The sequence below is a fragment of the Macaca nemestrina genome, chromosome 7 (assembly GCF_043159975.1).
Source record: "Macaca nemestrina isolate mMacNem1 chromosome 7, mMacNem.hap1, whole genome shotgun sequence".
NCBI classification, from domain to species: Eukaryota; Metazoa; Chordata; class Mammalia; order Primates; family Cercopithecidae; genus Macaca; species Macaca nemestrina.
In genome coordinates, this window is record NC_092131.1 from 178,383,845 (window position 1) to 178,400,542 (window position 16,698).

The following is a 16,698-nucleotide window of genomic DNA, read 5'->3' on the forward strand; positions in this document are numbered from 1 at the left end:
GGTCCCGCAGGTAGGCCCAGCTCCTGTGAAGGCTGGTGGAGGAGGATTGCTTGAGCCGGGGGTGGAGGTGGCGGTGAGCTGTGATGGCGCTGCTGCAGGCCAGACTGGGCGACAAAGCGGGACTGTGTCTCAGGGAAAGGGGGGAGGGAATGAAAAATAAAGTATATAAATTTGCTAAATCAAGGAACAGCTTGACAGTATATTACTGAGAGAAACAGAGGCAAAGGTTAGCAGACACCAATGCTCACTTAGTGGAACTGCGGCGTCCCCAACAGGAGGCAGCTACTTTTCCAAAAGAAATCTATTCTTGACAAAAAATAAATAAAATTGTAGGTTTGTTACAATATACAAATAGCTAAACTTTACATAGCCACGACCCTCTTCTAGCACTGCTGTAAGCCTTTTCCTGCTCTGAAATAGCTACTATTGTTACCGCCATTGTAGAGAAAACAGATGCCAGAGGCTGTTGCGGAAGGACCACGGAACCTGACTATGAAATTGACTTGTTGTACGTTTTGGACTTAAAGGCTCTTCCTGCTCTGCTCCTTATATTGCCACATTTTAGTTAACATACCTCTTAAAATACTGCTCCTTTCTGTATTTGGAGGGACTCCTCTTGCAGTTTGAAGTTTTTCCTTGCGCTAAAGTAAATATGAGCCAACAGGTATCTGATTGAAATAGGTAACCTAGAAAAAAAATCACTTATGAGAAAGTCAAGAAAATGTGAACTCTGGATTTGTGGCTATTTTCAGAATGTATTAATTTTTTGGCGTTTAATGGCATTGTGAATATATTTTTTAAAATTCTTTGTCTTCTACAGATACATATAAGGTAATTAAAAAATGATACGATGTATAGGTTTTACTTCACAATAATTCAGAGAAAGAAGGAATGTATATAACTGAAGCAGGAATATAAATGAAACAAACCTGGCTGTGGCCAGGTGCGGTGGCTCATGCCTATAATCCCAGCAGGTGGGGAGGCCAAGGCGGGCAAATCACCTGAGGTCAGGAGTTCAAGACCAGCCTGGCCAATGTGGTGAAACCCCATCTCTACTAAAAATAAAAAATTAGCCAGATGTGGTGCCGGGCACCTGTAATCCCAGCTACTGGGGAGGCTGAGGGAGGAGAATTGCTTGAATTCGGGAGGCAGAAGTTGCAGTGAGTCAAGATCTTGCACTGCACTCCAGCCTGGGCAAGCACAGCAAAACCCCACCTTAAAACAAACAAAAAAAAAACTGGTCATGCCATGAATGATAAATTGTTGATGATGTGTACATGTAAGGCAATTATATTATTCTCAACTTTTTTTAGGTTTGAAACTTTTTATTGAACACATGAACACGTCCCTTGATAACTGGGGCTGCTTCCCCATTATTCTCATAGTAGCCCTTCTGATTTTCACTTCATCTTCATTCTTAGAGATTCTGGATTTTCTTTTTTTTTTTTTTTGGCAAGTTCAAGTATGTCTTTGCAAGGACTATCCAGCATGTCTATTTTATGAGAGAGGGTTTGCAGAGTACCTACTGAGCCATATTATCAGAAACAGAAATATTTTCCAGATTCTGTTCTTGTCCTGTTTAGATTTTTTAAGTTTCAAGAACAGTCACCTTCTACCAGACCCTCTGATGTTGGAAGACAAAGCATATTTTGTATGTGGCATGATTTCTGGGCTCAAATTTAGAACAGAGCCACACAGCTTTCAACAACCTAAAAATAACTTACTGTGATTCACCAAATTTAGAAACATGGAGATTATTAAAAAAAGAATTTACTATGGGACCTCTAAGTATCTCGGCTGAAAACTGTAAAGATAAAAGGTAAATCAAAAGATAGACTGTAATTATGCACTTAATGAAGCACTAAATCAAAATATTTTTGGCATATGTGAAAGAGTTTAATTTTATCACATTTTTTACTGGCACTCTAGCTATTTGTAAGTACATATAAAACTACAGTGTTACATATAAACTACCAAAAAAGAACTTTTTAAGAAATGAGACTAATCTAGGAACTTTATTTAAAAGTTTATTTTAAGGGAATAATTAAGGAGGTCTGTACAAAAGGATTTAGCCATGACATGAGAATGTTCTCGCTGGCAAATCAATGGAAATTATTACATGTGCAAAAGGGAACTGTTGGAATAAATTGTAATACCTTCATATGATCGTATATTGTAACTTTTTAAAATGATATTGAAGAGTTGCATAAATTGACTTAAACACATATTCATAACATATCACTGAATAGGAGAAATATGGGCCAGCAAAGAACATAGAGTTGGTCCAATTTGTACAAAACAAAGAAGATTCTAATAGCATGACAGCAGGGAAGGGGGAATATGTCAACGTATGCATGTATATATGTGTATATATGCATAGCAAGTATGAATTTGAAAGGATATATATCAAATTGTTTACAGAGATTACCTCAGAGAGGTAAATAACTTTGGCCTTTGGTGTTCTGTATTCCACATATTCTGAATTTCCTTTTTTTATTTAGAGACGGGATCTTAGCCAGGAGCAGTGGCTAACACCTATAATCCCAGCACTTTGGGAGGCTGAGGAGGGTGGCTTGCTTGAGGCCAGGAGTTGGAGACCAGTCTGGCCAACATGGCAAAACTCTGTCTCTACTAAAAATTCAAAAATTAGCCAAGTGCAGTGGCTCATGCCTGTAACCCCAGGTACTTGGGAGGCTGATGCATGAGAATTGCTTGAACCAGGAGGCGGAGGTTGCAGTGAGCCAAGATTGCACCACTGCACTCCAGCCTAGGCAAGAGACCAAGACTCTGTCAAAAAAACAAAACAAAACAAAACAACAACAACAAAAAAACAGTAATAAAGAGAAAACCTTATGGACAGGAGCAATGTCTCATGCCTGTAATCCCAGTGCTTTGGGAGGCCAAGATGGGAGAATCGCTTCAACCCAGGAGTTTAAGACCAGCATGGGCAACATGGCAAGACTTTTTCTCTACAAAAAAATTTTAAAAATTAGCCAGGCATAGTAGTGTATGCTTATACTCCCAGCTACCTGGGAGGCTGAGATGGGAGGATCACTGGAGCATGGGAGTTGGAGGTTGCAGTGAACTGCGATCACACCACTGCACTCTAGCCTGGGCAACAAAGCAATACCCTGTCTCAAAAATAAAAATAAAAGAAAAAGAAAAGAAAACTTTACAAGCAGCTAGAGTAAAAAGGCATATTCCATAAAGAGGAACGAAGATAAGGCTGACAGGGAATTTTCATCTGAAACAATACAAATCAAAAGACAATAAAGCAGTATCTTTTAAGTACCGAAAGAAAAAAAAAGGTGACTGTCAACCTACAAATTTACACACAAAAATAACATCTTTCAAAAACAAAGGTGAAATGAATACTCTTCTGACATACAAAAGTTGAGAAAATTCATCACCAGCAGAACTGCACTACAAAAATATTAAAGGAAATTATTCAGGCAGAAAAAACTGATAATGAGAAGAAAATTAAATCTATACAAAAGAACAAAGAGTAAGTAAATATGTGAATAAATATAATAGATTGTTTTCCTTAATTTTTAAACCTATTTTGAACATAAGCTGCTGCTGTTTTTCTTTTTCAGACGGGGTCTCACTCTGTCACCCAGACTGAAGTACAGAGGCAGGATCCCAGCTCCCTGCAGTCTCAATTTCCCAGGCTCAAGCGATCTTCCCACCTCAGCCTTCCAAGCAGCTGTGACAACAGGTATGTGCCACCATGCCCTGCTAATTTTTTTTTTTAAATTTTTAATAGAGATGAGTTCTCACTATGTTGCCCAGACTGATCTTGAACTCCTGGTCTCAAGTAATCCTAGTGTCTTGACCTCCCAGAGTGCTGAGATTACAAGCATGAGCTACTATGCCCAGCCAAACATAGCTGTTTAAAGCAGAAATAACAACAATGTATTGTGAGCTTTATAACATATGTAGACATAAAATGTATGACAATAGTAGGAAGGCTAGAAGGAGAATGCTAGGTTATTCTGGTGTAAGGTTCTTAGGAATTTGCATATCATTACATACATTATATAAACAAGGTTCTGATACAAAGTTCTAATATACATCAGGTTCATATATATGAATTTGTATATCATTACTTGAAGGTCAACTGTGATAAATTCGAGTTATACACTGTTAAAAAAAAGATGTATAGGCCAGGTGCAGTGGTTCACACCTGTAATCCCAGCACTTTGGGAGGCCGAGGCAGGCAGATCACCAGGTCAGGAGTTCAAGACCAGCCTGTCCAACATGGTGAAACCACATCTCTACTAAAAATACAAAAATTAGCTGGGCATGGTGGCACGTGCCTGTAATCCCAGCTACTCAGGAGGCTGAGGAAGGAGAAATGCTTGAATCAGGACCCAAGAGATAGAGGTTGCAGTGAGCTGAGATTGCACCACTGCACTCCAGCCTGTGCTATAGAGTGAGACTCCATGTCAAAAAAAAAGTTATAATAAGCCCATAAAGGTGTTAAAAAGTCAGGAAGGACATAGAAGAGTTGGATAACACTATCAACTGACTTTGACATTTACATATATATATATGGTTTTTTTTGCTTTTTTTTTTTTTTTTTTTTGAGACGGAGTCTCACTTTGTCACCCAGGCTGGAGTGCAGTGGCATGATCTTGGCTCACTGCAAGCTCCACCTCCCGGGTTCCCACCATCCTCCTGCCTCAGCCTCCTGAGTAGCTGGGACTACAGGACCCTGCCACCGTGCCTGGCTAATTTTTGTATTTTTAGTAGAGACACGGTTTCACCGTGTTAGCCAGGATGGTCTTGATCTCCTGACCTCATGAGCTGCCCGCCTCGGCCTCCCAAAGCATTGGGATTACAGGCGTGAGCCACCACGTCCGGCCTGTGATTGGTGCCCTTATAAAACAGACTTCAGAGAGCTCCTTTCGCCTTCTGCCATGTGAGGACACAGTGAGAAGATGGCCATCTGTGAACCAATAAAGTAGCCCTCATTAGACATCAAATCTGATGACACTTTGATGTTGGACTTCGCAGCCCCTAGAACTGTAAGAAATAAATATTTGTTGCTTCTAAGCCACTCAGCCTATGGTATTTTGTTGTAGCAGCCTGATCAGTCTAAGGCAACCTCTACTGGAGGATAAAACCATCCCTTAGTGTCTACAACCAGCTGCATTTCTTGCTTCTTTACGCACAGGAGCCCTTTGATGGCCAGGTATAGTCTGGTTGAGCAAAACGAACTGTTAATCTTATATAGGTTTGGGGAAGAATTTGTTTTGGGATGAGGTTGGTTTCCAAGCAGAGAGAGGGGTGACACCAGCCTGAGAAACATACTCACTGCAGTGAATCTGGGGCAGCTTGGCTAATTCTCAAAGGACAGACTATCACTGACTCATTGGTTTCAGATGCAGATTCAGTGAGATGAGTTGCTATTAACCTATTAGGTTTAAGACCAGTTCTGTTGGTTACTTATTACTAAGACCATAGAACAATCAGTCTTTTCCTATGAGGGTGGGGGCTTTTTAATATTCGCATCCCACTTGGACTTCTTGCTTCCATCTTTGTATTCACAAGCTAGTCTCAACACAATCTGGTCACAGCAACCAACTAGATATTTTTCAAAACTTAAATCAGATTTTGTCATTCCCCTGTTTACAACCTTCCAACGGATTCCTATTATACATAGAATAAAATAACCCTCTCCACAGCAGGGCTAACAAGGCCCTTAGTAACTGCCTTCTGCTTAATTTACCCTTCTCTTCTCTTCTCTTCTCTCTGCTTTTGTAATCCAACCACCCAGTTGAAGTAATGATTTTTTTTTTCTTTTCTTTTCCTTCTACCTGGAATACCCCACCCTTCACTCCTTACCTGGAAAACTCCTATTCATCCACCAGGTCCCAATAGAATCATCACCTCCAGGGGGAGGACCTCCATGACTACACTTTCCTCCTGCTTTGATTGCTGGAATGTGGGGAAGTGAGCCTAATCATTTTCCTATTACATTTATCATGTTTATAATCACACTGATATGTTTGTTTGTTTGTTTATATGCTGTCTGTTTCCACTGTGTCACTGTGAATGCCAGGAGGACAGGGACCATGTTTGTTTTGATCACTAACATACAGCCACTAGCAGACACCGAGCACCACAACTGTTCATGGAAAGAACAGATAGAATGTAGAGTTTCTTCCTAGATAAACCAGAGCCTCACCATATGGTCACCTCCCGCAGCCAGCCCTCCACAGTCAAGCCTTCCCTTCCTCTATCATGGCTGCCTCAATTTTTCAACAAATGGGCAGTGGCTCTGGACAAACTGAGCCAGTTCTGTAAAACTCAGGGAGGTGTCTAGTGAAGCAAAGTGACCACAGACTGGTTAAGGAACCCCCAACCCACCCCAGGCTCTGGGTTCCAGGACCCAGCTACAATTGAAGAAGATGAAAGCGATGGATGGTAAGACGAGGTCCGGAGTCAGCAAGACTAGCTCATTCTCCCCACCCAAACAACTCCCCCGCCCACACACACCTGTTCAGGCCATTAAGACCAATGCTCATTGACTGAACACCTGCTCTGAAGTAGAAGCAGAACCTTTACTTGCATTTCCTCGTGTAACCCCTGCATGAGTTAGTTCCTACTATTACCCCAGGACCCACAGTAAGGATGGCAGCATTCAGCCAGCATAGCCACACCAACTGTTAAAATATTGAAATTCTTCCATATTCATTGGTAAATAGTAGCTGCCTCAAACCACTCTTCCCAGCAGCCCTGACCTCATCTTCCACCTCCAATGCCCTCATCTCCCCACATTCCAGTAAGTAAAAGGGTTAAAGCCTTGGCTATACTGTGGGGGAGGCAGAAGGACTGTCTCCTGGGATGATGGGGAGTGAGGGGGCTGTCTGTTCTGATCTGTCAGTACTGGTGCCTCCCTGGGTACTAAATGTTTTGCATCGTTCATTAGGACTGTCTGCTTTGTCGTACTCAAACAAAATGTACTATTGTAATGTTGTTACTATTGGACAAGCAGATCCCAGGGGCCAAGCTGAGCACTGGCTGGGGGCTTATCTCTGGTTCAGACAGATGCAGGGAGTTCTAAGGTCAGCCACGCAGCGAGTCTACAGCCTCCCTGAGCTTGAATACAAAAAGCAGTAAACTCACCACCAAGTACCAGCCTGGTTACCATTTTCAGAAGCACTGAGCCCTTGCTGTGTGTCTGCTCTGAGTGAGGCTCTGTACAAGGAGACTTGCCAGGGGGCACTCCAGACTCAAAGAAGGACAACGTGGTCGTTTCCAGGGCACAGACCTGGAAGGTCAGAGTCCACTTGTTCAAGCCCCAGATCTGCCACTTAATAGCGTTACAGCAAATGACCTAATCTCTCTGTCAGCTTCCTCATGTGAAAAATCGAAGTCAAAACAATAATTCCTAATTCAGGGGGTTAGGGTAAAGGTTAAATTAGATGCAGTATGTAAAGTACCTAGGAGTAAATAAATTGATGTAAAATCCTTAAAACAGCCCCTGCTCCCCACCCCAATGTTATATTGCTAAGTGGCAGCTATTATTTTTATTTACTGCATGCGATAGAAATCTTGCAAATCTCAGCCAGCTGCAGTGGCTCATGCCTGTAATCCCAAAACTTTGGGAGGCCAAGGCAGGGGATCACTTGAGCCCAGGAGTTCCCTGGGCAACAAACATAATGAGATCCCCATCTTTACAAAAAAACTTTAAAATTACCTGGGCATGGTGGCGCACACTTCTAGTCACAGCTACTCGGGAGGCTGAGGCAGGAGGATTGTTTGAGCCCAGGAGGTTGAGGCTACAGTGAGCCATGATTGTGCCACTGCACTCCAGCCTGGGTGACAAAGCAACACCCTATCTCAAAAAAAAAGAGAAAAAAAAATTAAAATCTCATTGCTTCCTCAACGCGACCACACACACACACATAGCAAGACCCTCTCTAAAAAAAAAGAAATTTTTCAAATCTCATTGCTTCCCCAATGACACACACACACACACACACACACACACAGAGTGAGACCCTGTCTCAAAAAAAAAAGAAATGAAAAATTTCAAATCTCATTGTTTTCCCAATGCCACACACACACACACATACACACACACACACCTGGCTTGCTTTGTGTTGGAAGGTGGCTTTCGATGCCAGCAGAGGGTGCTGGTCTCCCGCAGGCGGCTTGAGCATGCCCTCCGGGGGCTGACAGCCACTGCTCACCAGGAGAGTCCAGTCCTTTCCTGGGCTCTACTCACACAAGTACACCATAACCCCCCAGTTCTGGAAGAGCGGTCTTTGCAAATTATGTAACCATGTTATGTGAATCCCTAGCTTGCAAGCACTGGTGCTAGACTGACTGTCTGCCTCCTGCCCTTTTGCTTCCCGTTTCAAGAACTAAGTCACCATGAATTTTCTTAATGACACTTTATTCGCCTGTTTTGTCCATTTTTCTTCTCTTTCTTTCTGAGTCCCAGAGTGGTCTTGACGGAGACTGTGTGCTATTGCAGAAAAGACAGAGGCCTTGAAATTAAACAGAGCCGGGTTTAAATACTGGTTTCACCACTCAACCAGGTAACCGTGGGCAAATGTCTAAAGTCTCTGTGCCTCAGTTTCCTTGTTTGTAAAATAAAGGTGATAGTATGTGCTTTGTAGAAACATGAGGATCAAATGAGATAAATCATGTAAAGACCTTAATACATAGTTTCATCTATATCCAGGATTAATAAGTGTGAAAAAAAGAATGAAGAATTAAATGCCCAGTGGAATGCTGTTTCCACTGAGTAGTATCAAGAGAAAGACATGCACTGCGAAGTCAGACTGGGTACCAGCCAGGCTGTGGTGCCTTAGCAAGCTCTTCACATCTCTGATCCTCAATCTTTCTCATCTGCAAAATGGGCACACTAATATGCCATAGAAAGTTGACAGTTTTAAGTGTGATAACGTGTATAATGGAATCCAGTATAACTCTTGGCACATAGTAAACCCATGATAAATGCTAGTTCTATTTCCTTTAGCAGATAAATGAAGGTTTTGACATTTATGAACTACAATGTAAAAATCCTTTTGGGACAGGCACAGTGGCTCACGCCTGTAATCCCAGCACTCTGGGAGGCCAAGGTGGGCAGATCATTTGAGGTCAGAAGTTCGAGTCCAGCCTGGCCAACGTGGTGAAGCCCCATCTCTAATAAAAATACAAAATGAATAAATAAATTAGCTGGGCGTGGCAGCAGGTGTCTGCAATCCTATCTACTCAGGAGGCTGAGGTGGGAGAATTGCTTGAACCTAGGGGGTGCAAGTTGCAGTGAGCCGAGAATGCGCCACTGCACTTCAGCCTAGGCAACAGAGCAAGACTCCATCTCAAAAAAATGAAAAAAGCCTTTTGGTGTGGTGGCAGGGGTTGTATTTGACAATAATTCTATATGAGAAGGGCCATGATTAATCTGTAAGTGTTTAGAATGATTTAAGTATAAGTCCAGTTCATAGAGACCTTCCATTTACCCGTAGGTCACTTTTGTTTATTCAGTGATGCAACCATTATTTCACATGGTCAAAAAAGATATTGACCCCATATTATGTACTATAATAGATATGTTCTAGGTAGCAGAGATATAGCTATGAACAAGACAGTCAACATCTCTGCTGTCATGGAGCTTACAACTAATGTGGAAGTCAGAAAACAAAAAAGGTAATATGACATGCAGTGCTAGGGAGAAGATTAGAGGAGGTTAAGGGAAGAAGAGGGGTGGAGGGGCTGGATGATAGGAGACAGAGTTGTCAGGGAAGACTTGGAGGAGGAGGTAACAGAACATGGCCTGCATAAAGTGAAGATGGAAGCCATGTGATGAGCTGGGGGAAGAGCATTCCAGGAGAGGGAACAGCAAGTGCAAAGGCACAGAGATGAGAAGAAACTGTTCACAGAATGTGAAATTAGTACGTGAGACTCAAACAATAAGTTAGGGAGAGAGTAGGAATAGATTAAGTCTGAGAAGTAAAGTGCCAGATTATCTAGAGTCTTGTGGACCATGGTAAAGATTTTGTCTCTAAGCTCCCGGGCCATATTGGCCGGGTGTGGTGGCTCATGCCTATAATCCCAGCACTCTGGGAGGCTGAAGCAGGCGGATCACTTGAGGTCAGGAGTTCGGGACCCGCCTGGCCAACATGGTGAGGCTCCGTCTCTACTAAACATACAAAAATTAGCTGGGTGTGGTGGTGCACACCTGTAGTCCCAGCTACTTGGGAGGCTGAGGCAGGAGAGTCTCTTGAACCTGGGAGGCGAAGGTTGAAGTGAACCAAGATCATGCCACTGCATTCCAGCCTGAGTGACAGAGGGAGACTGTCTCAAAAACAAGAAACAAACAAAAGTCAAATGGATTAGAGAAATGAGAGGGGTAGATAATTCACTCACACAATAAGTAGTTATGGAAAGCCTACTAGAAGGTTACAATTTTAGAACTTACAACTTATTGAGCACTTACATGCAGACATTTTGCTAAGTGTTGTACCTTTGCAGTGATCTCACTTCTCACAACAATCCATTAAGGCTGGTACCATTATTCTCCCCATTGTACACACGAGGAGACAGGCTCAGAGAGATCTAGTAACTTACCCAAGGACAAACAGCTGGTAAATAGCACAAATGTCTGTAAGGTTACAAAGCTCGGGATCTCCACTATGCTCCCCCACATGCCAGACACAATTGCATTTGTGTAATCGTGACATTCCACTGCAGGAACTCCTCCTATTTGATCCCAGCCTGAAAACAGGGCACCTAAACCTAGTTGCCCACTGGGAGCAGTTGAGATTCAGGAAGAGGGATCTGGAACTCTGCACTTCTGTGCAGTCTTAGTGGAGCTGTCCATCAAGGTGCCTGCCCTCTTTATCTAAAGTGTGGACCTGTTACCTGAGCTCAGCCAATCGAACCCTTTCTTCAGGGACCTTGACTCATCAAAGAAAGCTCTGGTCAAGAAAGGGAAGAAAAACATGGAATTGATTCACTTGCCTGCCTAAACTCTCAAAGCATCTCTGCTTTCTGTCCTTTTCTAAGCCTGATTCTCCAGCTTCCTGTTACCTCTGTGAGTTAGACACTAGCCTGCCAATAAAATCCTTTTCAGGTAAAGTTAGCCAGAATTGATTCCTAAGACTTGCAATCAAAGAACCTGCACTGGCAATATCAGCAAAAAAATTACACAGTCTTGTCAAGTTAAAGTGAGTGATTCATTCCTTGGATAAATGTGTATTAAGCAGGGTCAGGACTAGAATGAAGCAAAGTGAGGCACCCAGGATACAAAATTTAAGGCTTTCATCCTCAGTGTTGTGTGAGTGCAGGTTTGGCTCTAACAGCCCTCCCTGCTATCAAAGTTAGTAATAAAAGGAACGGAGAAAATAATTTCCCTTTCCCATAAGAGTATGAAATGAGTGTCCCAAGTCAGCAGGTAGCATTCGAAACCTTCTGAGCTGTGGCTCTGTCCCCTAGCACATCATCATTATCATCACAAGGTCAAGGCTGGGGCCAGCCGGTAAGGAGAAAGAGTAACCCCTGCCAGAGCTTTAGCAATGTTAGCGATGGCTAAGCCTCAGCCTCTCCAAGCCTCACTTTATTCACCTGTAAAATAGGACTAACAAAAATCGTCTTTAATTCGAAGATGTTTTGAGGATCAAATGAAACAACATACGTGAAACTGCTTTGCAGACTGTGCAGTGCCCTATAAGCGGTAGTCACTACGTAGTCTCTTTGCTGATTATCAGTTTCTTTATCTGCAAAGGGACAACAGAATACACACCTCCCAGGATTTTTGTAAGAATCTGCCAGACGAACGATTAAAGTATAAACTTTGGAATCCAACAGGCATAGGTTGGCGTCTTGCTCTGCCCCGCACCAGCTGTAAGATCTCGGACCCTCTCTGAGCCTCAGTTTCCTCGTCTGCAGCAAAGGGATCAGGGTGCTCCCTCCACCACAGGGCTGCTGTGAGCATGAAGAGAGACAGCAGGAGTGAGTCCTTGGCGCGGTGCCCGGCCTTGTTCCGAACCGCAGGTGCAATGACGAATGCCACCTCCCACGGATCCCTTCCAAAAGCACAGCTGAGCTGCACCCTTCTGCTTCTGCTCAGCGCCCACGGTCAGCCCAACCCGGGGGTGAGCAGCGCGGCTGCTCACAGCCTCTGACACGACTGTCACTCCCACTCAGTTCCCCAAACCACAGCTATCCCCACTGTTGAGTGTGCGGTAAGTGCCCGCAGGACACAGAGCGGAGGCCACCAGAGGACCGCTTACAGCTCACAACCTATGATTTGACGCAGGGAACCAAAGCCTTTTCCTTCACTCTAAGACTGCATACCAAAAAGAAAAAAAAAAAGTTTTGGGGAAAAAGAAAGCTGCCTCTTGGCGTTTGCTAGGAAATCACGTTCCTCCAGACCCCGTACCGGCGGGGAAAATGTTCCTGTTTCTTCAAGACGCCTCTACTTGCTGGGCGGAAGGGCCGGAGTTTTTCGCCTCCACCGGCAGCTGCGCCCACCCCTTCTTGAGTGACAGACAAGCAACCCAATTGAAGGAAGCGAGCTCAGCGTGACGGCGAGACGGAGCAATAGGAGACGGCCTGGCCTGTGCGGGGCGGGGTCCCAAGAAGGCCGGGCGGGTGGAGGCAGGAATAGCCGCTGAGGAGAGACCTGGGAGCGGGAGCTGGGCCTAGGGCGGCGCCCTGATGGGTGAGGGGAAGCGTCGGGGGCTGGGGGCAGCAGACGGTGGAGAGGGACCCAGCCCGAGAGACGCAGGGAAGAGAGGCCGGGCCGAGCCCTGCGATCTGCGTCTGCCCCGGAAGCTGAGGAGCTGAGAGGGTGGGCCTGGGCTGGACCGCGCCGATTCGTCAGGCCCCCGTAGGGTGGCGGCCCAGCCGGGGTCTCGGGACGGGAGGAGAGACCGGGTCCTGGACCCAGAACGGGCGTCGCGTGGCGGCAGAGGGCGGGCCAGGCAGTCAGGCGGGGCGGCTGGGCCGGGCAGCGGTGGGAGGGAGAAGGAGGGAGCCGTTGGAGGGGAAGATCGGGGGCGGGGAGGGCACGGAGAGGGCCGGGAAGGAGCCGGAGAGCGCTCGTGGCGGGTCCGCACCAGTCCAAAGCCCGGGGTCACGCTCGACCTGGACCCCGCTGCCCGAGTCCACCAGTCCGCCCCGTGAATCCTGTATGCTCAGTAGCACCCCCTCCCGCGCTCCCCCGGTGCATGTACTTTCCATCCCCAGCGCTCATCCTTCAGGCCCTTCTTGCTTCCTGCCTGGACAGTTGCAGTGCCCTAAGTGGTCTGCCCGCAGGCACGGGGGCCGCTCTCCTGTCGGCCTTGCACCGTGCGGACAGAAATATTTTCTTTTTTCTTTTCTTTTTTTGGAAACCTTTTTGAGAGAGCGTCTCGCTCTGCTGCCCAAGCTGGAGTGCAGTGGCGCGATTTCGTCTCACTGCAACCTCCGCCTCCCAGGTTCCAGCGATTCTCCTGCCTCAGCCTCCCAAGTAGCTGGGATTGCAGGCGCCCGCCACCACGCCCAATAATTTTTGTATTTTTAGTAGAGACGGGGTTTTAACCGTTAGGCTGGTCTTGAACTCCTGACCTCAGGTGATCCGCCCGTCTCGACCTCCCAAAGTGCTGGGAGTACAGGCATGAGCCACCACGCCCGGCCGAGAAACCTTTTCAAAATGCAGAGCAGATCTAGATACTTAGCTCATGAAACTGGTCTGCTTCCCACCCCTTTGTAGGGTCAGACCCAGAACCTAACCCAGGCCCTGCAGATCTGGTCCCTCCGACCTCTCCCAGGTTTGTCTACTCATCCCGCTTTCTCAGTGCCCTCCACACACTGGCCTCTTTCTGTTCCTTTTACATCCCAAGCGCCTGCCTTCCTTGGGGCCTATTATTTAGTATTCCTCCTCCCTGGTCTGCTCTTCCTCCCCTGGCTTAGTCTTGTAAACTCTTCTTCATCCTTCAAAGCTCCACTTAAGCATCACTTCTGCAGGGGAGACATCCTTGTCCCTGACTCTTGGACCAATACCCTACTTTTATCACCCTGGGTACTTGTCCTTCACAACACTTGTACAACTGCAGTTTTACATTTATTTACGAAAGTATTGATATTTCTCTGTCCATCCCACCAGATTGTAAGGTCCACGAAGATAGTGTCTGGTTTTGCTTCGTATTGTGTCTCTAGCATCTCACACAGGGCCAGGCACTATAAATATTTACCAAATAAATAAATGCAGGGTTTCAGTTTGGCAAGAGGAAGGGGATGTGAATCGTGGTCACCGATGTCCTACCTGTAGGGGAAGGAAACTGACATTTGGAATGCTTTTTGGGAGGCCGAGGTGGGCAGATCACGAGGTCAGGAGATCGACTCCATCCTGGCTAACACGGTGACACCCCGTCTCTACTAAAAATACAAAAAAATTAGCCGGGCGTGGTGGCGGGCGCCTGTAGTTTCAGCTTCTAGGGAGGCTGAGGCAGGAGAATGGTGTGAACCTGGGAGGCTGCGTAGCTTACAGTGAGGTGAGATCGCGCCACTGCACTCCAGCCTGGGAGACAGAGCGAGACTGTCTCAAAATAAATAAATAAATAAGTTATACATATAATTTTAAATTTCCTGGTAGCCATATTAAAAAATGAAAGAAACAGTTGACATTAATTTTAGTAATTAACACAATTCCAAAATTATATTATTATAACATGATCAATATAAAAACATTATTAATGGAATATGTTACATTCTCGTTTTTGTACTAAGTTTTTGAAACCTGGTTTGTATTTTACACTGAGGGCAGCCTGTGCCACTTTTCAAGTGCCTAGTAGCCACATATGGCCAGGGATTGCAGTGTTGGGCTATACAGTGTCATATACTTTATATACCCTCTAGAGTCTTTTGAGATAACTATAGTTATCTGCACTTTACTGATATAAATAGTGAAACTTCTAAAAGAGGTTGCCTGCCAGGGATGATTCTAGAGTTTGTAACTGGAGGAGGTGGGATTAGGACCTCTATCTGTTAATCTTCAGTCTGGTCTTTCTATATACTTCATGCTGACTCTAGGAGGTGCAAAGGAAGTTTGAAGGTACAGGAAGTCGGGACCAAACTTCTTAAAAAACTTCAATGTACAGCATATTCTAGCTTGTTCTGTGCTGAGATAATGTGTCCAGATGTAGCAGTACCACGTGCCCAGGTGGCTCAGCAACAAGCATATTTGATGCGTTGAAGAAAACCCTGCAAGGCGAGCCCTTCTTTGACCCAGTCACCACACCTCGGCCCAGCCTGGACTAAGTCTGGTCCTAGGACCCGGGTAGAAAAATGTACATACCATGCAGCATCTCAGAGGTGCTGGGAATACTAGGCTTGTGTTTGCAACCTGGCTTTTCTCTCTTTATTTATTTATTTTTTTTGAGACGGAGTTTAACTCTTGTCGCCCAGGCTAGAGTGCAGTGGCGCCATCTTGGCTCACTGCAACCTCCACCTACCCGGTCTAAGCGATTCTTGTGCCTCAGCTTCCGGAGTAGCTGGGATTAGAGGCACACGCCACCGTGCCCGTTTAATTTTTGTATTTTTAGTAGAGACGGGGTTTTACCATGTTGGCCAGGCTGGTATTGAACTCCTGACCTCAAATGACCTGCCGTGCTCGGCCTCCCAAAGTGCTGGGATTACAGGCATGAGCCACCGCGCCTGGCCACAGCCCCAGTTCAGCAGTTGCTCACTGAGTATCTACCATGTGACCAGCACTGTTCTAGGCCATTTTTGGTGATTGGGCGTTGTATGTCATAGCCTTCATCTTCAGGATGCTTCAGATATATTTGCAAAGACAACACTGGATCACATAAAATGACTAGATGGTATGCAGGGCATCATGTGGTGTAATGAAGAGCCAGAATCAGTGTGGGCCAGAGGCTACAAGTGGGTGTCTCAGCCAAACTGCATGACGTGTCTTTTAAAATGTTGGATTTAAACTACTCTAGGCAAGGTGGTGCTTTGCAGTGTTACAGACCCTACGTGCAGGCTGCTTGGTTTGTTTACTTACCTGCTTGGTTGCCTAAGACATTTGAATTTATAACCCTATTAGGCATGCTATGCTGGTTTAATGTGAGTCACTAGAAAAGATTTGTTGAGCACTTACTATGTGCCAAGCATTGTACTGGCTGCAGCTGCTTTGGAAATGATCATAACATCTTCCAAAGTTCTTCCACTAGGAAATAGTAATAATGATAATAGTGGAACACCAACAAATACTTTGCCTTTTATATTGACTTTCCTCCCGGACTGCCTTCACATATGCTCACTCATTGTGTCAACAATATACAATATACCTGTCTAGCAGGTAGGGCTTTCCGTGTTGGGGAAACGTGATTTCAGGGCTTTTGCAATTTCTTCAAGTTCACACAGTTAGAATTCTGCTATTATGCCTAGTGCTTTATTATCCCACCTAATGTTCACAACAGCTTTACAGGGTAGGGTTGATGCTAATACCCATTTTTTTTTTTTTTTGAGACGGAGTCTCGCTCTGTCACCCAGGCTGGAGTGCAGTGGCGGGATCTCAGCTCACTGCAAGCTCCGCCTCCCGGGTTTATGCCATTCTCCTGCCTCAGCCTCCGGAGTAGCTGGGACTACAGGCGCCAGTGTACATGGAGAGTGAGACAATGCAGGTGTTGACTCACGGAACTGGACGAGAATCTACTACTCCTTCTCTAGTGAGAGTCTCTGTCATTT

General features: G+C 45.3%; 3 long non-coding RNA genes across 8 annotated transcripts in view; 2 read left to right on the top strand and 1 right to left on the bottom strand.

Annotated features, from left to right (window-relative positions):
- Window positions 1–5,017, top strand: part of LOC139355531 (uncharacterized) — a 26,172-nt gene extending 21,155 nt beyond the window's left edge. Inside the window, exons 3-4 of one of the 2 annotated variants that reach the window (XR_011606313.1) lie at window positions 3,597–3,718; window positions 4,894–5,017. This is a non-coding gene — a long non-coding RNA (uncharacterized lncRNA). Of the gene's footprint in view, window positions 1–3,596; window positions 3,719–4,752; window positions 4,861–4,893 lie in introns of those variants that run through there. The other variant, XR_011606312.1, reaches the window with a different exon arrangement.
- Window positions 2,008–12,517, bottom strand: LOC105497423 (uncharacterized). Of its 3 annotated transcripts, XR_011606310.1 has the most exons (5): window positions 12,404–12,517; window positions 11,765–11,946; window positions 10,202–10,317; window positions 7,709–7,846; window positions 2,008–5,028 (listed from the first exon to the last, which is right to left on the bottom strand). It is a non-coding gene; the product is annotated as an uncharacterized lncRNA (long non-coding RNA). The 3 variants fall into 3 exon arrangements; XR_011606311.1 differs by lacking the exon at window positions 10,202–10,317 and having other exon boundaries at window positions 2,008–4,951; XR_003021645.2 differs by lacking the exon at window positions 10,202–10,317.
- LOC139355529 (uncharacterized) overlaps window positions 12,489–16,698 on the top strand; it is a 17,633-nt gene continuing 13,423 nt past the window's right edge. For all 3 annotated transcript variants that reach the window (XR_011606308.1, XR_011606307.1, XR_011606306.1), the window contains exons 1-2: window positions 12,489–12,685; window positions 16,480–16,679. This is a non-coding gene — a long non-coding RNA (uncharacterized lncRNA). The remainder of the gene's footprint in view (window positions 12,686–16,479; window positions 16,680–16,698) is intronic.